Source organism: Micrasema longulum, unplaced genomic scaffold (assembly GCF_059751315.1).
Source record: "Micrasema longulum isolate JH-2025_06_02 unplaced genomic scaffold, ASM5975131v1 h1tg001491l, whole genome shotgun sequence".
Taxonomy (NCBI): Eukaryota; Metazoa; Arthropoda; class Insecta; order Trichoptera; family Brachycentridae; genus Micrasema; species Micrasema longulum.
In genome coordinates this window covers 316348-341461 of record NW_028278675.1, presented here as the reverse complement: position 1 = coordinate 341461, position 25114 = coordinate 316348, and the positions used below count along the sequence as shown (strand labels likewise).

The 25114-nt window shown below is 31.2% G+C and overlaps 1 protein-coding gene across 1 annotated transcript in view; it reads left to right on the top strand.

Annotated features, from left to right (window-relative positions):
* Cad99C (cadherin 99C) overlaps positions 1 to 25114 on the top strand; it is a 245432-nt gene that overhangs the window by 60704 nt on the left and 159614 nt on the right. Inside the window, exon 2 of the mRNA XM_088236007.1 lies at positions 14975 to 15040. The gene's annotated coding sequence lies outside the window, so the exon portion shown is untranslated. The remainder of the gene's footprint in view (positions 1 to 14974; positions 15041 to 25114) is intronic.

Below are 25114 nucleotides of genomic sequence, written 5' to 3'. Positions count from 1 at the left end.
CGTTTTGACCCATTAGTTTCTTTGTAGATGTCGCTCAATATGCAACTCCCGCTTTGAATTCAACTATGTCGTGTTGTGTCGTTTTAAAAAGTAGAAATACCGCTGGGCTCTTAAAGTAACAGGATAGGATCATATTTCATGTGTAATTAGCAAATACATGTGTAAGTAACAAATGCATGTGTAACTTACATTTGTGTTATGTTTATGTTTTTCACTATCTGGCAACACTATTACGCGGCGACTTCACGATGCGCGCGGCGAAAGTGGGGCAAATTAAGGGGTTTTTTGGATACAGTCCGATGTATTCAAATATCTACGCTCCTTCTGGACTATTCTTAATTCTATATACATCGCCCTGCATGAAATATCGGATGGACAGCGTCCACCGAGGAGACAGACCCTCAACATGTTGGAGATATCACTAGATAATAAACCTGTAATAACAGACTCTCGAGTCTACAGAAAGTTGAAAAAAAATATTCTATTGGTATTCGTTTTCTTTTTTGCTTTAAAATAAGACATATTTTTTTTGTCAGAATCGAATTACATTCAACAACGTGTAGATAGTAGACACATAATTTTAGTTATTGATATATCTATAATTTTTTTGTACGTAAGAATTTTTAACTTATTTATTGATGGGATTTTATACGACAACCAACTATAATTTTGGATCTTTGAGAAATCAATAACTGCTTGTTATAAATTACGAAATAACTTGATTAATAACGACATAAATTCACTCTATAGTCATAGCAAAACACAGCTAATGAATATTTAATTAAATTTCGAATCTCCCACAATTTTGATCGATGGAGGTATTGTACTGATTGTACATACCTACACATTATTTCCAAATTAAAATCAACATATTTATAATACCAGTTATTAGGAATCAGACATTATTGAAATAGGAAGTGTTACTGCAAACTTTTAAACGGAGGGAGTGATCAAACCTTAGACCTTCATTTCTAAAGCCACTTAATGCAACTTAGTAAAAACTCTATTGGAAAATGTTGTTGGTAAAGTAATGATTACAGTTTTATTCTACAACCCACCAAATAATTTATCCGACTTAAATTTTAAATCGTTTAAAAAATGAAGGATATCGGAAGCGACTAGAAATACTTATCACTCATATGGTATAATGGACATTCAAAACTGGTTTGAAACCTACTTACGTCTTACTGTCGTGAGTATTTGACCTTTTAAAATTTAATGATAATGAAGAAACGAAATGTATTTTATAAGTGGATTCGTTCCTGTTACACATTTTTCTTATCGTAAATATTCCCATATTCGTTATGAATTTTTAAAATACGTAATTAATATTTTTAGTTTAATAATAGGCGTTCGCTAACTTTATTGATATTTTGTTTACAGATTTACTGTTTAAGCTTTTCAGTATCAATACAGTATTCGATTAAAATTTCTTTTATTTTTCTTTGACTTTAATTTTTTTTTTTTTTTTAAATATAAGTCCAATTATTTAATAACCCCAATTTGGTGCTATTATTAACGAAAAGCGGACTGTAGCGAAAAAACGTATTTTATTCAGTTTTGTAAAATGTTAGAAATATTTGAAGAAAGGAAAGGAACACGGAAATGAACCTACTTTTGATACGATGAGGATGTTCTTTAATTTTGGGTCAATGGATGATGAAAGTCATTATGAATTACGTAACAATTTATAATAACTTTTACAACGACGCGCGACGAATCCAATTTTTTTTTTGTAATCTAATGTAATGTCAAAATGTTGTTTTGTTTTGTTTTTTCCAAATCCAAATGTTCTATAATATTTTTGTGTTTCTTCTATCTTTATGTAAAGATGGGCCAAGGGAAGGATAGGAAAGAAAGGTAATCGGCCAGGAATAATATCGATAAATGGTGTTATAAACTAAACAGCTATCTAGACGAATTTTCAGACAATTGACTAAAAAAATATTTATATAATTTAATCGTCCCCACCTATTTATATAATTCAATAAAAAAACATTCCCCTCATTAAAATCAAATAATAATGAGAATTGAGATGTAGAATTTCCAGAAGGCATATTTTTTTTTCCGTTATTTCTTTAGTCAAATAAACACATATAGATTCTTGCGGATTTCGTTTCAATGATTATTTTTTTCTGGTATTGTGACAATGTCCTACTTTGAGAGGGTTTTCCTTAATTTACAGCAATTATTTGTAGGTAAATGTTAGTACTTTCAGTAAGAGATTTAGCCAGCTAAATACGCGAATCACTCGATTGATGATTAAGTTCACGTTTAAGTTAAATATCAATAAATCAATTCAGCAAAATGAATGTTGATTTCTTACGCAAATGCTCGTGAGACTTTTAACAGTCCGATTCAAATATTGATAAATATTTCAAACGTAATAATAATAGTAATTAAATTGTGAAAAAAATTATGAAGGCTACGGTTTTAAAATGCACCGTAATTAATAATCTTGTGTTTTTTACTATCATTTTAATGCGGTTAGAAACGAAGATATAAATAGCTATATAAAAAATATAGTTCTAGAGGAGTATTACAAAATAATATAAAAGCCTAGTTCTTGATGAAATATTGTGTTTGATAAAAATACTTCAATAAATTAATTACGTTTGTTTTGAGACTAGTTCTAGCAATTAATCAGTTTCTTTACAAGCGCTATTGTTTCTACTATCGTAGTCACTGTGGCCTGTTTTTAGTTGAAGCTGATTAACCTGTATTCAATATCAGCAGAAAATGCAATAAATTTTATGATTTATATTTGGCCAAGTACACTCACCTGCATGATGCCGTAATCGCTTGTTCCAATTTCTTATCAGCTCGCAGAAAGGTTTTACAGTGAATCGAATGAAAACATATTTTATTTTAACGAGGAATATGTGGTAGGTAAGAATATTGACGAATATGTATTTGAACATTGTCTTTTTGTCACTCTTTCGCAAACGCCTGCCCGATACAGTGCGAAAAAAACACCTGCACGACTGACTGATTTTTCTCAACTAAAATTGACAAAATCGTCGTTTCTGCACCTTAAAATTAAACCGACTTTTATGTTTGTTTTTTTAAAGTATACACTTGTACCAGAATAAAAATTTCTGAGTCGGAACTTTTTCAGCTTTTCAAAATTATTTATAATATTTGTATACCGCACGTTAGAAGACGGCAGATAAAACTAAGCGCTATGATTTTGTAAAGATTCAAAATTTCTAAATTATTCTGATTGTGGTGTCACAAGTTCTCTACAGTTAGTTGTCCTGATTGGTAATTAACTAACCGGAAATAAACCATAACACATGATTTAATAATTGATAGTGGAGAATTCGTGACGGAGTTCAAAGTAGTTTTTTTTAATTTTTAATTCACACATTTTCTAGAAATTCCGCCGTACAATTAAATGCTTTAATTTTCACCGCGCATAAGAAAACATTTTTTTGATCGATTTTTTTTAACTTCCTCGTATGATTGGACGTTTGGAAGAGTTTTGGAAGAGTGGAAGAGAGAGATGGTGCCGTAGCGCAGTTGGTTAAACGACCAACTGTGAAACTGGCGTCGCGGGTTCGATTCCCGCCAGTTGCAAGAAAAAAATCCAACAATGTTTTTTTCTCAATTGATCTGGGTGTTGTGGTGTATTATTCGTACCTTTCTTCTATACCCTTTCTTTCCCACCTGCTGACAAGCCTCTAGAATAGAGGCTTACCGGGTTATTCCTTTAAAAAATAAAAAGTTCATCTAACGTCAAAATGGTCATGATTTTTAAATGATACGCGATGATTTTTTTCTTCTGAGTTTACAATGCAAAGGCAATTTACAATACAGAGCTTTATAGATTAAATATCTCAAATTCGTTGTGAGGCTGCCGGCGTGAAAAAAAAGGGATTGTTTTTCGTTTTATTGAATTTCAATAGCGCCCTCTGTATTTGCGCTTTCAGCTGATGGGTGATATAACTATTTTATTTTTATATAGGAGTTTCTTATTTTTTTCCTTGCTTATTATGTATGATTATGAGGATCTGGTGGGATAATCGGCTGTGGCCTTGTTAAGGAACTTCTCAGCATTTGCTTTAAGAAAAGAAAACCACAGAAAACTCATTCGGGAGAAGCCGGACTATTGACAGGCATCAACAGACCTTCCGTTCCACTTTGAGAGCGTTCGGCATTTTGTGTCCTATTTTCATTTATTTCAACAATTACCTTTGCTATTTTTACCATGTATGATATAACCTCATGCGATAAGTCCCCATAGGGATAAGTCATAACTTATTACTGTTACGATATCTTCTAGGTCCTCATCCAGACTTCTGCATCGCGCCTCTAGCTGCATTCGCTCTAAGCTTAACAAGGGTGATATAGCTAGGCTTCATGTGACAATGGTCAGTTACTTGCTCCATCACTAATATTATTATACAGGAATGTGTATTTGACCACACATTTTTATCGATTGTTGAGCGGTATTGTCGATAATTCTGAGATTATGATGAGCATTGGTTTGTATGCTCCTGATAATTACCTAAGACAGCGTCAGCATAGATTATTTCATATTCCGATATACAGGACCGACCTGCCGATGTTTATGCCTGTTGGAAGGGCTACCGCTATGCTGTACAACATCGCTCTGGATATTGATCTGTTTCATGTATCCGAAGGGGTTTTCTGGAGCGGGATTCTCCTACTACTTTGACATGAATTTCTTTCATGTATTTTTTTTATTTTTTACAATATTTACGTATTGAATGTAGGTTTGTAATGTATATGTTATATTTAAATAAACGAATTGAAAAATAATCTAAAAATACTAACATAATTTTATATTACTGCAGTTAAGATGGCCCATTTTTAATGTATTTAGCATAAAACTTTGGTAAACTAGAAAATGATACTCGTAACAGGTTCCAGCTGATTACTTCACTCTTGAATGTGGGTACTCTATAAGCAGTCCCAACAATGCAGGTCCCATAAATTAACATTTCAAAATACGGCAATAAAATTACAATACAATTAGTTGACACCCATGTCTTGTGCGTAGTCTGGCTACAAATAGTTCGGCTGACATCACTTTTCGTAACAAATATACCTAACAAACTCAACTCACTGTGTATTGTCTCAAGACTGAAGATGAAAATTTGACAAATTATATGTTCATATTATTCACAAAAAAAAAGAAATATTGTTACATTGAGATTAACATAGTACAAAATGATGTAAAAAAGGTAACGTAAAGAATAATAAAAGAAAAATATACACACATATATATAAATAAAAATAAAAAAACTATATAAAATTCATTTATTTATATTTATTATTTACTTATTTTATTTATTCATTTATTTAATTTGAGTTATTTATTTTATTCATTAAAAAAAAAAAAATCATTTCTTAGATTTATTCCGTTTATTTATTTTCTTTAATTTTTTTTATTTGATGTTTTTGATTGATTTCGTTTTTTTTTATTATTATTTATTTTAATCTTTTTATTTATTTTATTTGATTTAATACCGTTCTTAGACAGTAAAACTATAAAAATAAAAAATCAATCACAATGATCAACATTATTCCCTTTCCGCGCCCAATGGTGCATAACGCTCTACATTGGTACATCAATCGCAGCGTATATTGATAAAAAAAATGTTTGTTGCATTACGGTAAGATTATTGGCCTTACGCTTCAGGTGCCAGTTCAGGGATAATAAAATATTTTAATGTAAAAGCACATTTTAAAATAAATATTTCACATTAAACGTGTCGGGAATCAAACCCGTGACCTCTTGCATGGTAGGCAAACACGCTGACCAGTACACCGCGCGACTGATGTACAATAATCAATACAGAGAAAAAGCAATATTTTTATAAAAAGGTGGTAAACATAGTAATAATGATTGTAAAAAATAATAAGGATTTCAAAATTCAATGAACCTATATCTTGGCTGACCGAAAAAATTTTTTTTACACATTTTGTTGTTATAAATAAAAAAAAAATCTCGACAACAGGCCAGGAGGCCCAATATTACAGTGGTGAATTACAGCACTGAACACGCAGATTTGAGAAAAATCACATAAAATTTTTGTGTTCTCACCGGGAATCGAACCCGGAACCTTCAGTGCGTGCGTGAGTCAAGCGTTTTGACCACTACACCAAACTGAAATGAATGAATTTTTAAACTGAATGCTGTTTTACTCGTGTTTTAGTTCATGAAAAAAAAAAGCATGTGTATTTTACAGGATACATTGCCAAGAAAAGGGTTAACAAAAAAACATATCAATCTAAATAAAAACACTTGCACACGTGCACAACAGCCGTCATCGACCCCTCAGACCAATTTTAAATAAAAAGACCGAACACACATTATTTCTATTGAATGAGTTCAATGATTTTTGTGCTTTTTTAAATATTTTTCAAACGCATTTCAGGGATTTGATTTGGAAACTCTTGTATGATTCACGTAAATCAAACTTTTTGCCTTTGTTTTTTCTATAGTTCTTCTTGATGTTCTTGTTATCCCATAATTTAATTATTCTCAATCCAATGAAGTAAATATTATGTACTTCTGGATTACTTTCTTTCAGCACAAAGATTCTAAGTCTACTAAATTACAGAGAGCTCCTTCGGGCAGCTTTTCTCGTTTGACAACAAGCAAATTTTCCGTGTATGTGGACACCGCCAAGGAGACTTATGTCCTCAGATGCGGTGTGCGGTATGTGGTGGGCTAGCGGTTATATCAAAATATTATTTTTGTAGTATTTTATTCGTCCTAAATCAACACTGGATTTGAATCCCAACATCGAGTTGTATCTCAATAAATGAATGTAAATATTATATTTCAAAGAGAAGGTTAACAAAGGCAGTAAACAATATGTAGAAAAAAAAATCAAACAGAAAGTTAACAAATATGTGTTAAATAACTAATTAATGAAATATGTGTACATTGTTATTATTAGAGCACACATAAGATAATGTTTATGTGTGCCCTATTTCAAGACTCAAAGTATTTTTTTTTTTAAATGTGAATTAATATTTTTTTTTAAGCATATCTATATTCATGTATTCACGTGCAAATGTAAAATAATTTTACCTTTCTTATTCTGATTCTGTTTCACTCACAACACTGTATTTTTAATCCGCCCGGACACAGTCAAAATCCACCACAATTTTACCGTGTCGTGTGGATTTGGAAGATACGTGTGAAATAGGCATACCAGTGCATTGTGATAGCGCTTATTTTTTGTGCCAAATAAATGTTTTATTTCCAAGGCATTAATCTTATATTGCCACGTTTGTTAGAATGAAGATGAACATGTTATGTAAATATGTGCGCAATATTGAACTACACCCATTAGAGACTGTGGGCACCGTTCACCCACTCGCGTAATAATATAATAAGAAAGTTTAGATTGCTTCCACCCACCGACTGAAGATGACCTCTTAAACCGCCCGCCCGCCATTGTTACTTGACTTACGAGTAGTTATTGCTGCGCCACCTTAACTTCACATTTGTCAACAATCCTTACATAACCCGAGACTTGTTATTACAACTAAATTAATATTCTTCTTCTTTTCCACGTCCAAGTGTAGCATGTGCACATCACCAGACGCTTTATGTTAGTGTAAATTCGCGGATCGTCGCTGGACTTCCAGATCCAAAAGATCTGACAAGTCGTTAGAACTGAGAGTGCTTCCGTCGAGCATGTCATATACGCCAGGGGCGAATCGTCCATTAGTTCGTATAATCGATTAGGTGCAGCTTACCATTATATTTAACTATAAATAATAATGTTCTTTAGTAGTTTTAATTAAAGGAGAATAAATAAAATAATATTTATTTATTATAAATTATCTTCATCAAAAAATAAATATAAGCATCTAAAAGCGCACCCAACGCACGGCCCGTTCTTAATGCGAGAAAGAAAACTGGACGATTAATACAGTTTATTTCTCAATACAAAATGTGTACTGTATTTTAACATCCAAAAACCCAGTAAGTATATTTTTCTTGCTGAGTTCATTTGCAGATAGCAGATATTATTTGAAGCTTCTCAGTTTGAAGAGTAGCATTTCGAACATAATTTCCTAAAGACCATTTTTGATTGATAGTATTCTATTAACATATGACGCCAGTTTTTTCGTCCGCGCGTCTTAGCTAGTGGCACTGCGTTCAGTGTTGTCAATTTTTGGCATTATTCATTTTTAGTTTAGAAGGAAACGAAGCTGACGGCGGTCACGACGGTCACGTGATATTTTTTATTTTTTTATTTTTTTATTTAAATTTTATTGATAAACCCTTACGGGTTACATACATTTAACAAAATGTTTTCACTTTTGAAATTTACATTCTACTGTTAATGATAATATTTTTAACATCTTTTGTAAAGGTTGTCTGAGTCTTTTGTTTAGTTTTGTCTGGTAGTTTATTGTATAATTTCAGTCCATGGTTTATAAGTCTCGATTGTCCTTTTCTCGTTTTAAAAGATTGTATATGATATTTCTCTGAAATTCTCGTATTGTGTTCATGTTTACTACAGTTTTTTTCAAGTTTTAATTCTTCGTCTACAATTACATCGGTGGCTAATTTATGAATGAATTTTAAAGATTCTAGTTTAAAAAGTTCAGTTACGTTTAATTGTTTAGTTTGTTCAAAAAGTTCTTTAGTTGCTGTTAGATAGGGAAGGTCATATACTAACTTTAATATTTTATTTTGCTGTCTTTGTAGTCTGTTTATGTCATTTTGATATCCTGTTCCCCTGTTTGTTTTGTTTCAACATTATTGCGAATATGTCTAATGAATATAATTGTTATGTTATTTAATGTAATGTAAAGTTAAAACGATGTATTTTGGCAAAATAAATAAATATAAATCTAATATAATTGAGTTTCTTTTTTAGTTTTTGAGAAAATAATATATATATACTAACGTTTCCCATTACGTAAAAGAAAAAACATTTTTATGTACATAATGGAGACTGGCGTCTTACAATAATATGTTTATTTTATTTTTAATTAGTAAATATTTTCAGCATAAAACGTAAATTACAAAAAAAAATATACGATGTTTTCAATCAGTGCTAAACGAAAACGAACTATAAATAAAGTTATCTTAATAACTTTATTTATAAACATATTTAATTTTTTTAAACTTTTGCATACATGTACTGTACTAAAATAATGAAGAATATGCCTACATATTTCGCGAAGTTATTAATTATTGTTCGTTTGTTGGATTATTGGTAATAATGATTTTAATTAAAAATAAGTGGGTATTCCGTCTTCTGTTGTCAGCAGGTAAAACTGGAGCTGGAGAGATGAAGTTGTTTTTAGGCAGAATCATAGAAAAAGAAGCCGTGTACCTCCTGTATGTACTTTATAACTTATATGAATGTATGTACATGCAGGTACAAATTATGAAAAAAAATGTAGCTTACCTATAAAAAAAAGTCAACGTTCTCCACAGCTATACGCTCTAGCTCGGGCCAGAAAAGGTTGCCTTTGTCCACATAAAATAATTCGCCTAAAATATTGCAATTCACATCGGTGTGTCCAACAGTCATCTGCATAGTAGAACGCAATTTTTTATCACATGAAAACCGTGTCATAAAGTTGAGGTAAATCTCCAAAATTGTGACAAATGCATATGAAGCCAAATACGGTATTTTCAAATTCCAAGGATCGTGAAACGGTCATCAAAACAAAATATTACGTATTTTCTCGAATACAATACGATTCGTGCAAAGTATTTGTAAAATTTCCAAGTATAGTACATGCTCGTACTCGGGACTTCTTAGGAAACAGTAATCAAAAATTGATTGAATCGTCATGATTTGTCAACAAAGAGACACCTCGTGATATTAAATTTCTATGAAAATCTTACAGCGCTTTCTTAAGCGGAATAAAATGGGTATTGTTTAAGCGTTCTGAAGAAGTCAAAATGAATTTTCAAAGATTTTTGTCGAATTAATTAGAAATGTTTTATTATTAGAATAACAAAAACTATATAAGAATTGGGTTGTGGTCCAATGGCTAGTGTTGCGGACTCACGGATCAAAAGTCCGTGTCCTATATTATTATGTGTAATTATTAGCGATTATTTTTTATTATTTCTGAATCTATCGTATTCTTCCGTATCTATCGTATACCTATCGTAAAATTAAAAGAAAATATTATAAAATATTTATTTTTTTAAAAATCAGTAAAAAAATTTAAAACATAATGTTAACAAATATGCGTTGAACAACTTGTACAAATGAAATATATGTAAAATAAATAAAAAACTTTGTTTTAACCACTAATCTAGTTTTTTCAAAGCTAAGCAAGATTCTTCCTCGAGGTTATTAGTTAAGTAAACCTCGAGAAAGAAGCTTGTTTAGCTTTGAAACCGGTCGGTGGAAAAATAAAATAAAATTGGTGGTTAAAATGAAAGACGTTCTATTTATTTTATTATAATGAATAACCACAAAGCTAGTGCTTCAAATATAAAATTTATAAATACATGTACATAGTTTTTATAAGAGCACACATAAGAATATGTTTATATGTGCCCTATTTCAAGATTCAAAAATTAAAAATTTCAACTTTGGCTTTGTAAGATAAGAAAAACACAGGGGAATAAAAAAAACAGAAGAAGACCAGGTCGTCAAAAGGTTTCCTGGCTCCGAAATTTGAGGCAATGCAGTGGTACGAAAAGAGTACCACGTCATTGTTTAGGGCTACAGTCAACGAGTTGGAGATAGCTATGCTTCTATGATGATCGCCAACCTCCGCAAAAGAGACAGCACTTAAAGAAGAAGAAAAATAACCGCTATTAACATTACCCTTAAAAATAAATGGGGTGTTTTTCTATCTGTTTTTCTTTCCACATCTCTCCTACTAAAAAAAATATATGAAAATGTCTCCGGCTAATCTGCTATTTAGAAATCAAATAAAAAGCGAAATTTGCCATCACGACTTTGCTACCCAATAATGGAATGTTATTCCGAACTTTACGTCACAATATTTTCAGAATTCAGTTCGTGCCCGAGGAATTAAGACATGACAACACGAAGGCTATTTACACTGCTGTTACCTTTTCCAATTATATGCACCATTAACGGTTGCATTGTTCAATTACTTCTTCATTGTCGACCGTTGAAGATTGACTCTTCGCTCACAGTTCCATAGCATACGATATATTTCGGTTTCCTGTAAATGTTCAATATTGATTGGAGTAAATTACACGCATTATTAAAATTCAATCAAAGCTGGTTGCTAATTATTTAAAAAAAAAAAAAATTGCATTTTCGGCCTAAGTGCTAGTGTAAAAAAAATAGTAAAATAATGTTTAAAGTTGGTTATACTGTTTAGTGATTTTAATATCACCTTATTTTTAAATTTTTTAATAAATATGCCGTTGCAAATGTGTAAATAAAACATTACTGGATTTGTAAATAAGGTATCTACTGATGTATTTTCAAAAACCAAATTACTATGTCACATATTATCCAAAAATACCTGGAACTAATTGCCTTCACACCTTCGAATCATCGACAGTCTTATTTAGTTCAGATTTTCATCAACGTTTTGAGTTCGTCCATGTTTTCAACGGATTGTTGATTAAACTAACCGGTATAAGAAGTATAAAAAATGAAAAATCGTTTTCAGGCGTGGCTTAGTAGGTGAAATGGTTCAGCCAGATGAATCTCACCCACATGATAAAGGTTTCAGCTCTTTTGCTTCACAAAAGTCGACAGATGGAAGAGTTGGATGGGAATGTGGATGTTTAAACATAGGCAGAATTATGAATGCTACACAGTGTGTAAAGTGGCCACTTAAACCAGCCAACGACAGGTCATAAATTCAATTGAAATACAACTACTTTCGTTTATCATACCCTAAAATTTTTAAGTTTTATATATAGTTATTAAACCGGGTTGAGGTCCCGTGGTGTCACGAACTCACGAATCAGAGGTACCCTACACTACCACAGCTTTATTCCCATTTATCAAAAGTGAGTTATTTATAGCTCGTTGAAAATATCCTCTAAAATTAAAATATTTGTGTTAGTCAAAAGATTACGAATATTTATTTTATTTTAAAAAAAAATTATTTTAGTTAAAATGTAAGTGTAAGTGCAGAATTGTAAAGTGAGTAGATTTTTCGCAAAAATAGCCATGTATAATTCAGACAAATAGTAATATTATATTATTCCCGGCAAAATTTTACATGCAACCTTCACATTCATAGAGCAAATTGCTTGTATGGGCAATTTTTTAAACAAAATCTTAACAAAAGGTCAGTATCTATACATGATTATTGTTTAGCTAGTAGTTTTTATTCACCAAACAATTGCATTATTATTATAAAAAACAGCAAAATAGTCTACATTTGCAATTTAGTAGAAATGAGGTTATATTCAACTTCAAGGCTAGAATAAAACCAAATATTATCGGACTTCCTTATTTATAACAAGCTGTCGGAAGTTGTACAGTTGTGTTACGTATTTTAGTAAAGGTGAGTGGCTAATTATATTCTTCCGATCAATCGATAATTACCTGTGTAACTTTGGGGGTGTTGGCGTTTGCCTTATTGATTATTAATATTTATTTATTTATTTTATTTATTTATTCATATTTTTCGCTTACAAACTATAATTAATAATAAAAATAATGTGACTTCACTGGGGTTTCCCGTGCCGAGGACACTTAACAATTTAGTTTTTTGAAATTACATTTGAGAATAAACAAAGAATACTAACTTAAAAACCAACATAATTAACAAATATTCAGACAGTTTTAAAAACAAGGTATTTATGTACATCTATATTATTTTTATTACAAAACACACAATGAAAATAACAAAAACCTAACATAAGCTATACAGTTGTGGAGCAGTTTATTCAGTATTGGTATGGGCGAATGAGACAATCCATTTTACTTCTACCTAACTCCACTATTCATTTTTTATAGCCTTTTTAAACATTTTCTCATTACTAATTGCTTTAATAGATAGTGGAAGTAGGTTATAGATTTTAATTTAATAATACTTAAAATTTCTTTGTCTGAAAGTGGTATTACTTTGTATTTGTTTAAGTTGTCTATGTGTTGAGGATCTAGTGATTATATTATTTGTATGTGATGTATTGTGGGGTTATGTCTTTCATTTGAGTAAGAGTAGTTTTTGAATCTATTAGTGAGTATTGTTTTAGCGTATAATTGTTTTGGTTTCATAAGTTGTGATTTATGGAATATTTCTTCAGGAGATGTCTGTATGGGACTCTGAGTATTATTTTAATGATGGATTTTTGTGCAACAAATACACTATTTAAAACTGTGTCACTCGCACCACCCCAACCGATTATACCGTACTCCAAAATTGATTGACACAATGCAAAATAAATCTTTAAAAGTTTCTGTACATTAATTATATTTCGAATTGTTTTGAATATATACGTTAATCTCTTAAGTTTATTAGTAACATTTTCAATCTGCTGTTTCCACTTTAAATTTATATCAATAATAACTCCTAAGCATTTGACACTGTCTGCCCTATCCAGTATTGGGCAATTACAATGAGCACTTTGAAGACAATTATTATAATGTAGTTTGATGTTAAGATAAGCATTTTGTGAATAGTTTCTAGAACTGATTTGAAATGGAATGAAGTTAGTTTGAGATTTATTAAGAGTTAAGTAATAAGTATCTAGCCATGCCTTTACTATATTCAGATATTTTTTGGATTTTTCATATGTTTCCTTACATGTCTTATCTTTGAATAATAGAACGGTGTCATCAGCAAAACTTATAACAGAACCATCGATGTTTAAATGGCACAGATCATTTATGTATATTAAGAATAAGATTGGTCCTAGAATACTACCTTGAGGTACTCCGTAGGTAATATTGGTTTGGTCACTTATTTTATTATTTATTTTGACAACTTAGATCAGCTACGTCTACGGCGAGAGGAAAAGTTATTATACCTCTACGCAAACAGCGCACTAAATTTGGTGAGCGCGCATTTGCGGTCGCAGGCCCTATGGCATGGAATGCTCTCCCAGCAGAGGTGCGAGGCTGTGAAAGTGAAGTGATGTTTCGGAAAAAACTTAAAACCCACTTGTTCTCTAAATCATTTGAATAAATCCGTAGCACGTGACAACAAAATAAATTATTTTAATTAAATTACAAATTTAAAAGCTTCAATTAAATTAACTTAACAATAGAATCACCATGTAAAGCGCCCTTGAGGTATTTTATTACGAAAATGGCGCTATATAAGTTATCCACAATAAATAAATAAACTTGTTTTCTGTCGTGCATATAACTTTGAAATAATTTTAGTTCTTTATTGTCGATGCCCATTTGTGTTATTATTATTATTATTTAAGAATTCGATTATTTTACCGTCTGTCATATAGTTAAATAAAACAAGAGAGACATTTTGTTAGTATTGCCACTGTAGTCAATTTTTTACCCGGCTTTCCATTAATAAACCTTAGTTAATATTAAACGGCATTAATTTACTTAATTACTGTTTTTTTTTTTTTTACTTTTGCCTAATAAAAGTAACATTTTTTTTTTCTAGTCCAGTCAGTAAAATATAAGACATTATACAAGTATATTTTTTGTTATATGATAATATATTGTTCGCGGTCTGGTAACATTACGCGGCCACTTCATGCATGCGCGCAAGCTGGATGTCAGACTTTTCGACATAATGCGATATGAGCAAACATGATTCTACGTCTCTTTCGGTATATTATAATTCTATGATTCTAGCCCTCCCTTAGGTGATAATAATTATTGTAATTTAAAATCCATCATTTCGATTACTTCACATTAAAAGGATAAAAGCATAGAATTATCTTAATTCTATGGATAAAAGTAAACCAATAATCCGTAAACAAAGGGCATGTGTGGGCGTGGTTTGTCCTCAATTTTCTAATATAATGTGGTACTACAAAAATGATAATTTGTAACACAATATTATAATGTTTTGTTTTCTTTGTTCACAGATCTGATGTTTAAAATTTGAAAGGGCGCCATTTTGGCTACGGAGACAGGAGGTCAGAACAAAAGAGGTACGTTTTTCTGTCAATGCATTTGTTTTTTTATATTTGATAATAGAACCATTTTCGGAGAGTTTCAATGGAATTCCTACGCTCCAATGGAGTTGTAATATGAGAACAGAGGACACCTACCTGTCTTTTTCCATTTCTATAGGTATTGAGTATCCCTTTACATTTATTCCCTTTAACTCCCGTCCGACAGGTAACGTGTGAAATAACTTAACAACTTAGTTTTATGATTTTTTTTCATCTAAGAGCAATAAAAAATATTCTAAAATGCTATTGAAATTTTGCAATGGCGTTAATAGTTTGAAACAATTTAATATTGAAAATAATACCTGCCTTAACCACGCATCCTTAAAGCGTTTTTATATGTTTTTAAATATCATCAGATAATGTATTTGTTATTTTACTTTATGTAAACGGTTTCGATGGTCAGATATTAAAAACATTACTTTGCATCATTCCAACAGTAGCAATATTACTGATGAATGAACCATTCATTTTGTTTTTTACGGATAGTAAATCTCTAAGGTATTAAAACTCGGTAATTTCTCAAATTGAATTTTGTTTAATGCCAATAGAAATAAATGCAGGAACTTAGGTAAAAAATCGTGAAAATGCCTTTCTTGTCATGCTCCGTGCGCCTGTTACAGACATTTTATTGAAAAGTATTTTTATAATCTCAGATCAAATAAGATAAAAAATACTCTAAATCCATTAAAACCACTTCAAAGCATTGATATATATATATATATATATCATTGTCGTCATTCCGTTTCCGCACCTAATGGTGCATAGGGCACTGCATTGATACACCAATCGCAGCGTATCATGATTATTTTTGTTACATGAAGGTAAGGTGATCAGTCTTACGCTTCAGGTACCAGTACAGGGACTATGAAATATTCTAGTGTAAAAACACCCTTTTAAATAATATTTCATATCAACCATACCCGAGACCTCTTGCATGGTAGGCGAATGCACTGACCAGTACACCACGAGGCCGACTTCATATATATATATATATATATATATATAAACAAACACAAGATGCGGCATTAAGCACCAGTCTTGTGTTCCGTTCAACTTAAGTTTATTTATTTATTAACGGACATTGTCCATGTATACAATTTATAGGGTTTAAATATTACAATAAAAGAATAGTTTAAAACATTAAAAAAAAAAAAAGAAGCATTGACAAACATAAACGACATCGAGACAAGATCTGGACTATTTATTTAGTTCGGGAATTTCACTTGTAGTCAGTAAATGCGAAGCAACATGAAAAGGTACAACATAGGTACAGCTTTAAAACAGTAAACTGGCATAAAAAGTTAGTCTTTTTTACTATACTACGCGTTTTGCCCGGCAATGTTGACGCGACATTGCTCATTTTCCAAAATATAATTTCGAACTATCGTCCTAAGAAGCATCATCTCTATTTATTATACCTCAGTGCTTAAAAGTAATTCATTTTTCAGTGTAATTCAATCCAAAATTTGGTACATTTTAAAACGCTGTAGCCGCCTGTTTCCATTTGGATGGATAAAAATTATTTGGATAAAAATTAGAGAATACACGCACGGCGTTTTAAATACATGAAACTAATACATTAATGAGGAACTTCAGTCCTACGGGAAATTGGATACAATAAATGTTTTCTTGCGCTTGGTAAAAATTGGAGCATTTAATTCTACTGTGAATTTTCCTGAAAATGTACAAAAAAATAATAAAAAAACATTTTAATAAAAACTACTTCGAATGACGTCAGTGGTTCATATGAATCAACCTATCATATAAAAGTTTTGGAAGATTTCCGGTTTGCTTGCCGTGGATGGACCTATGGGATGAATTGTATGAGAATAAGCGGAAACGAACCTCTGACGTCACACGCGGAGCTATTTCAGAAATGCAAAACTTAAAAAAATCGTAGCGCTGATAATACGATACATAAAAATTGGAAAAAAAAATGGTTTAGTTCTTATGACCATTTGACCAATACAAAAACAAAAAATCACTGAACTTCCTCATTATTTATGTGTCGGTTCAGAGACAAAAGCCAAGTCAAGAGCACGTCGGCGTCGGTTGAAAAATGCAAGATGGGATTTATAACTGTGTAAGTAAATAAAATACCTAACCTCGGTGGTCAGCTAGTTTGTGTCTTGGCCCTTTAATAATAATAATAATCAAAGTTTATTAACAAAAATAACAATTACTTCATCTACTACATACACACTTAGGTAATAGATTTCTCTGGATCATGTCTAGTCTGCCCAACTAGATACAACCTGTTTTAAGGCAGACATTTTTGTGCAAAAAGTTATCAATAAAATTACCACCTACTTGTTAATTTACTATACAGTTATACAATAATAATTTATTATCTAGGAATGCATTTTAAGTAAATTTTCCGATTTTTCTCGACCTAAACCCAGTAACCATTTTTTTTACAAATGTCTTAAATTAAATCTGGGTCATGGTTTTGCAATCTTTGGGTAACATATTAAATATTTTGGGGCCCAGAAACCTGAAATTTCTTTGCCCGAATTCAGAATGTGTGATAGACCCCATGACCCATTCTCTAGTTTGACTTCTGGTAGTGTGGGAGTGTTCCTTTTGGGATTTGATAGAATAATTTATTTTCACAAATATTTTTATTCTAAAAATATATAATTGCTTTATATCTAAGATCTCAAATTCCTCAAATAACATGACGCTGGGGTACCCAAAGGGCTTTTTAAAAATTATTTTAATGATTGATTTTTGAGCAGATTCGAGAGGTTTTAATAGCGACTTATTAGTGCCTTTATTTATTATTATTAAACTATATACTGAGTGAAATTTTTTAATGCATTAACTTTACCGACATGTGAACCTTTTGTCATTATTTTTTACGACGAAACTGAGTTTTTCAATAACAACTCAACTTCGTTTTAATTTTATGTCCAAAAAAACTCTTCAACATTTCGGCTACTACCAGATGTTTGGTGTTTGGAAATATGTACAATCAAAATAACTTAAACTCCGGTGGGCTTGTCGATAAGGAGGGCCTTCCTTGTATGAAGATAGTTCGAATAAACGTCACATTAGCTACAGGGTGGCTTCAGTAAACTTGAAATAAAAGCGATTATCCTTTATACGGGCGAGTAGTTCCAAATTGAGAGTAGACACCGATTTGAATAAGTTAATTCGAACCCTTGAACGAGGTTCAGTTTCAACGTGACAGTTTCTGGATCTTAAAAAAATGTGTAGACGGAACATTTTTGAAATGACCGTAGTTATACAGAAAACAGCCAGACCTAGAAAAGTAAAACTGAGATAATAGCACTTTTATGAAAAATATGAATAATCAAATCTACACAACAGTTCGAATGTTTTTGATTTTGAAAAATGATAAACACACAACGAATATATTAGTTTTTTTTATAATTACAAACAAGAATCTCATTATGTATTTGACCAATTCTAATGACTTTTAAAATACCGTAAGATTTTTGTAGTTTTGTGGGTGTTTTCTGCGAATTAAGAAATGACGTTTTTGTGATCGACATTATTTTCAGAAGGTGATTATTACAGTTTTTTGTATGAAAGCGGTCTGAATGTTTTTAGCAGAACATAGAATTGACCTAACCGCACTCGATCTCACCAATATAGCATTTTTTCAAAATTGTGGATTGGCTGCTTTCTGCATAACTACGTTAAAATAATCCTCGCAATGAAAAAATAACATGTTTGTTATTTGAAACCCAAATAATCTACAGGTTTGTTTTGATTTTTTGTCTTTTTTGTAACAATTCATCTTTAAAATTTAACTCGTACAGAAACATCTACCAAAACTTCACTCTCGTATTTTAGGGTAGTTCTTTACGACTAGGCTAAAAATACCCCAAATATTAATAACGTTAATTTGGGTAAAAATAGGTATTTGAAAATGGGTAATTTTGAAATATATATACATTTTGTATTAGGTACGTAATATTTAAGTTTGTAAGTGAAAATTCTTGATGGAAGTTCATTGTAATTTATTATGGAAATAAAAGACGAACTCCGTAATAAAAATACCAGACTCGAAGATGTCGCGAAAGCGATGAAACCGGTCACTGGATATTCCAAATTTGTAGATTAAAGTATCGCTCGTCTTTTATTTCTATAATATATTACGTAATATTGTTTAACGTTTAATTAATCTTTTTTTAAGACACAACATGCGATTATAGATTGTTTTGTGTAATTTTTACGTAAAAGTTATTATTTTTTTATGTCGTTAATGTTTTGGATTTAGGCGGATGAAAAATACAGTTTTTTGTGCGAAATAAAACCAGAACCCTGCGTAAGTATTTTTGACTCAAAGTCAACTCAGGTAAAAATCCCAAATAAGGAAATCTAGTAGAAATACTGGCGCATCTATGTGTAGTGGTTGACTCGTTCGCCTACCATCCTTGAGGTCCTGGGTTTGATTCCTGGCAGGGTGAACGAGAAATATTGATTTTATTTTTTTATTGCAATATTTCATTGTTTGACTACATTCATGTAAGCGATAATTGAAAAACATCCTTATCGACACCCACTAATTTGTTCACTGTTTCTTTTATGTATGTTTAGTTATAAAAATACCCTGAAGAAGGTAACAGTTGGTTACCGAAACTAGTTGGTACAAATAAAGTGAGTGTATCAAAAAACAAAGTATAAGTTTTATTTCTCCAAATTTAAGAAAAACGATGCATCTGGGGTGGTATTCCGAACGCGTTTACAGCGCGCTATAATCCGTATTTAGTATGTAGAAACGCGCTATACCGCGCTATAATTTCGTTTAGAATACCAGTCCTGGTATTATAATACACCGCCCTTTGCACTATCAGGTACGAAAGTTGAGGATGATGTTTATGGACTTGCGTGTTTTTATAATGTATGCAACACAACATACGATTATAGATTGTTTTGTATAATTTTAATTAACGCAATAAGTCGTTAATATTTTTGGTGTTTGGTGGTATTTTATTTGAATATTTTTTAGTCTTTTGTATTTCATTGACTGTAAGCAAAGCCCATTTTATTGTTATTTATACTTTGATAAAGAAGACACGTTTTAAAAGATCTTTAAATTAAAGTTCCGACGTGTAGTGATATAACGTCTTTACATAATTGATTTCGAGCCCACCCTTTTAAAGTGAAACTCGAAATAAAAAGATAAGAAATTGAACGTTTTGAGAAACTGGTCCCGGCTAGTTGACAAGTTAAAATGTTAACTACATTAGGGGTCGCCGTCAGAGCGTATCTTCACGGTGCGCGGTGCCTCGCGCGTCCCGGGACCCGGGACACGGCGAGGTAAGAGGTAGTCGGCCCGTAGTTCTGGGGTATTCCTCCGTAATCATTATCCGTCGCGCGTGTGGTCCCCGATCCCGGGTCCCGTGGACCGCGCTGCGGCCGGAGGTCACGGGAGGGATACAGCTGAAGGCAACTTTTGACAAACGAGCCTTCAACATAATATTAAAAATCGTTAACTTGCTTTGAAACCCCCCTTTCAATTGAAAATATATATATTTTATATTGTAGGTACTGTATGAAAATGGTTTAAATACCAAATTAATTTAAGAGTCGCTGACAAGAGAAACCTGTTCTGAGGAGGACTGTACACTTGTCCAGTGTTAAAAAATAAAAATATTTAAGAGAATTGGATATATTATTTATTTTATTACCAAAAACTACAGAAATTATAAATGTTAATAAACAAGTATAAAAAGTTGTATGTCATCATCATTTCCCTATCCCTACCCAGTGGTGCATAGGGCACTGTATTGCTAAATTAAATGGAGCGTATTTAAATCATCCCTTACACTAAGCTTAGGTGATTAGTTTTACGCTTCAGGTGTCAATCCAGGGGTAATGAAATATTAGAGATCATTATAATTATTTTACGTTTACCCTCCCAGGAATCGAACCCGGGACCTCAATAATGGTAAGCAAACGCATCGGACTGATCTCCCCTCGATTTCCTAATTCAGGACTTTTACCTTAGAGCAGCCATCGAGTCGAAAACACTAGTTTAGTGTTCTGGTTGTATTTCACACGCTAAACTGTATTATTAATTTAACCGCCTTAACTCATAAATTATTTTTTTAGAAATCAATATAAAAGTAGAATATGTTATTTTTTAAATTGATTTAATACGCTGTTTTATTAAAGCACAATAATATTTTTTACGTCTCGATTTTTTATAAAATTTAGTGTTAAGTCGGTACTCTTCCATACTAAAATCATTACATTTATAAATATTACGACATCAATATACAAAATCCATAATAAAAATTTATACATGTCAAGAAATAATATATTTTAAATAAATAATACATGGTGTAGCAAAATTAAGATCACGTATCTAAAATGTATTTATGACATATTACTATGATCACATTTATATAATTAAATTTAAAAATTAAAAAAACAATGAAATTTAAATGTTCCCAATCTCTGATGAATCTTTTTAGAGATGGCCGAAACGTAGCAAACAGGCAATGGAAGAAGGAATTGTTTTTATTATTTTCTGTATTATGTACCAGGAAGGATACTCAGAAGGTATAGGATAAAATGTTCATCTCCTTATTTGGTTATCTGTGCTTTATTAAGTTAGCTTATAACATCTTAAGAATAAATATAAAAAATTCATATCAGAATTATTATATTGATCACATATTTATATATAAATTTGTATAAACCACTTTAACTTTTGAGTTATACGTCTTTGGAGGTTAAAAAATTTATGTAAAATTTTCTATCTTTCAAAAAGGGTATCTCGAATATGTTAATTTTTTAGACGACTTTTTAAGAATTTGTTGGGAAATTTCGCCTTTAAAATTATAATAAAAAAATAATCATACTCTGATTTGCTGGGTTTTTAAAAATAATTTCAAAATCGGTACCGATACCGATAAAGGCAGATATGAAGGCAATAAAAACCCAAATAAGATATTATTAGAAATTGAATATTACAACCAGAATTATCTTCTGTAAAAAAAAAAGATAATTCGTTTCTATAAAAAAGGTTTCTACTAAAATATTTTAATTTTTTTTTACAGTATTACCGAAGGCATAATTTTACGTAGAAATAAAGGGAAATGTCACAAAAATGGATGTGATTTAAGATTCTTGTATTTCTTTTCAAAAACAAAAAATCAAAATTTTGCTTCAACCACATGTTCAATTTATTATCTTCAAATTATTGCAAGAAATTTTAGTTCAATACTTAGTCTTTATATGGGAATCCAGATACCTAAGTTTAGTCTAAATTTGAAATGGCGTTATCTGCAGGTCTAAAAGTAATTATATTTTAGTTATATAAAACTTTCAAGTATATTTTTTTACAGAAACACATTTAATTTATGTTTTATTTTTTATTGTAGCGTGATTTTTAAAAAAACACTCGTTTTAAAATGGCAAAATCGAATGATTTCCTCATTTTGCGTGCGTTTTACCCGACTACTGGTAAAGCAGTTCTAACCGAATATTCTTCTACTCGTGTTTTAGTTCATGAGAGAAAAATGAGATCATTTGTATTTTATAGGATACATTGCCAAGTAAAGGGATAAATATTTATCAAAATATTTCAATTTTAGATCATTTCCTTTAAGTTTCCAATAAGTATGTTTGAAGTTTGAAATGGAATAAAATAAGCAATAATTTCCACTAGTAGTACAACATGCAACTCTCTTATGAAACCTTTACACTTACTGCCTTACTGGACACGACCATTTTTCTCTCGTGATGGAAACCGTTTAATTAAGTAATCATTTTCGTGCATGGTTTAACAGAAACAGTATCAACATCCGTCTCTAGACATCATTTCGTGGTTATGAATATTAGAAGTTAATTAATATTACGTAAATTCATTGAGGTTCATATGGACGCCACTAGAAATGGGCGGGTTGCTTCGGATGTTAGACACGGAACGAAGTAAAGCATACCTGTTATTAAATTCATATGGTTTAATTTATTCATATGGGAAATTTGGAGTTATCTTGAATAACGATATTGAATTTTCGATATATTATTATTACATTTATTTGATTTTGAAGCCCTGTAAAATTTGTTTTAATTTGGAATATTGATGGCCTCGGTTGTTAAACTGGCATAACAGAGAGTTTTATTTTAATATTAGTAATAATAATAATAAGAGATCTTTATGTATCATGATATACATTGTGATACATAAAATATTAGAAAACAAAGGTATATATGGTAAAATCTCGGACTTATAGCAACTGGTAATATTTTACCCGTGACCTCTTGCATGATAGGCAAACGCGCTAACTATCAGGAAGTTAAGTCAAGCCTACCATCTGACAAGACAATAAATTAACATAAAAAGCACACGACGACTGTCTTATACTAACCATACGAGACATGATATTACTTTATTTTACAATTTGAATATTGATATTATTTATCTTTTACTTCAATAACAAGAATAAGTGCGCTTTGGCGGATTTACTGCTAAAAATATATCTTCAAGCCAACCAAAAACCAGACAGGTTAAAATTTGTATTCCCTTCTCAAAAACGTTCTAAGTGGGAAATAGAGCTTGCGGACATAAACAACTCATTAATTAACAATGTTTTGAGTATGTCCAAATGCTTGCAGACTGGCTGGATTTTCTCCCTAAGGAGTTGTTCATATTCAAATTTATTTGCCCAGACTCCCATATTCCCTTCTCAAAAATGTTTTTCCTCTCTGTTGCAACAAATTTAAATTTTAACTTATTAATTAAAATACTTATTTATGTAATACACATTATTTATATTATGAGAAAAGTGGAATCAGTTTATGCATTTGGAGGGTGACAAGAAGAGGATTCAAGAAAGAGAAGATTAAAAATGAAGGTGGTTGGGGTTCTAAGAATATATACTAATGTTTCAAGTGTTTCTTAAAAGTGGCCAAGGAAGGTGCATGTTTTATATAAAGATGTATCTCTTTCCCCAATCAACAGAAAAATTATATAAAATTATAAATAAATAAAGAATAGATATTATAAAATAACTTTTTATTCTTAAACATTATTGTACGTACACGTACATAGATGTACATAATTTTCCTAGATCTTAGACATGTATTTTCAATTAGTCCTTTCGTAATTTTGACACGTTTGAATTTGAATATTTCCCCATCAAAACATTTTCCCTACAAAGATAATGAACATACGCAATGTGTGATGCAGGAAGACGGCGTAGAATAAGGTGGTTTAATTACTGTGTGAACATTACCACGGTAGTAGCTACTCCTCACTAACTCCTCACCTCACACAGGTAACCAAATACATTACTCGATTGTTAGCCAAGTATAAAGAACTCAAATCTTGTGATAAATTGTTAATTTGTTTCCTAGTTTACGCACTCCAGAGACTGTATTTTATATATATTTCCTTTGTATGCCGCATTGTATCGCAATTTGTATGCCGTATTGTACCCGTATGATCTTCTAGCGATAGCTCTGGGACCCACGGCCGTACATGCAGTAAAAAGCGTCGTGATAGTATAGATTGTAATTAGTAATTATTGTTTTTTGCCCCCATTTCTTGCTCTTTAAATTGAAATCCTTGTTTTTTAGTATCGTATTTTCTATACGAAACTGCGAATATTTGGATGAAAATTTTAAGTGTCATCATCAGAAAGCCGTAATTAAACATGTGTAAAAATGTATTTAATTATGATTTATTTTGTATACAATTGAAGATAACTCTGTTATATTTACAGTGTAATATGGGCCCTTGACTGGCATTTGTTATCACGTTATAGTGCTTACATGCAAAAAAATGATCGAAATACGCTACGATAGGGTATTTTCACAAGTCGGAAATAACGTTAAAAATATAATGTATATTTAGAGCCGATTTATACGATTCTAATGATATAATTATTAATGTATTCAAAAGAAGTATTCATTTATAATTTTCGAGTTTAAAAATGAGCACATAAACGGCTTGCAGTTGACATCACGTCACTTTGACGTCACGCATTATGGCCTCCGACTGCGCTTCCGTTAAACATACAGTACAAGTTTGGCGCCAAACCGTCATACGTGCCGTTTGTCCTA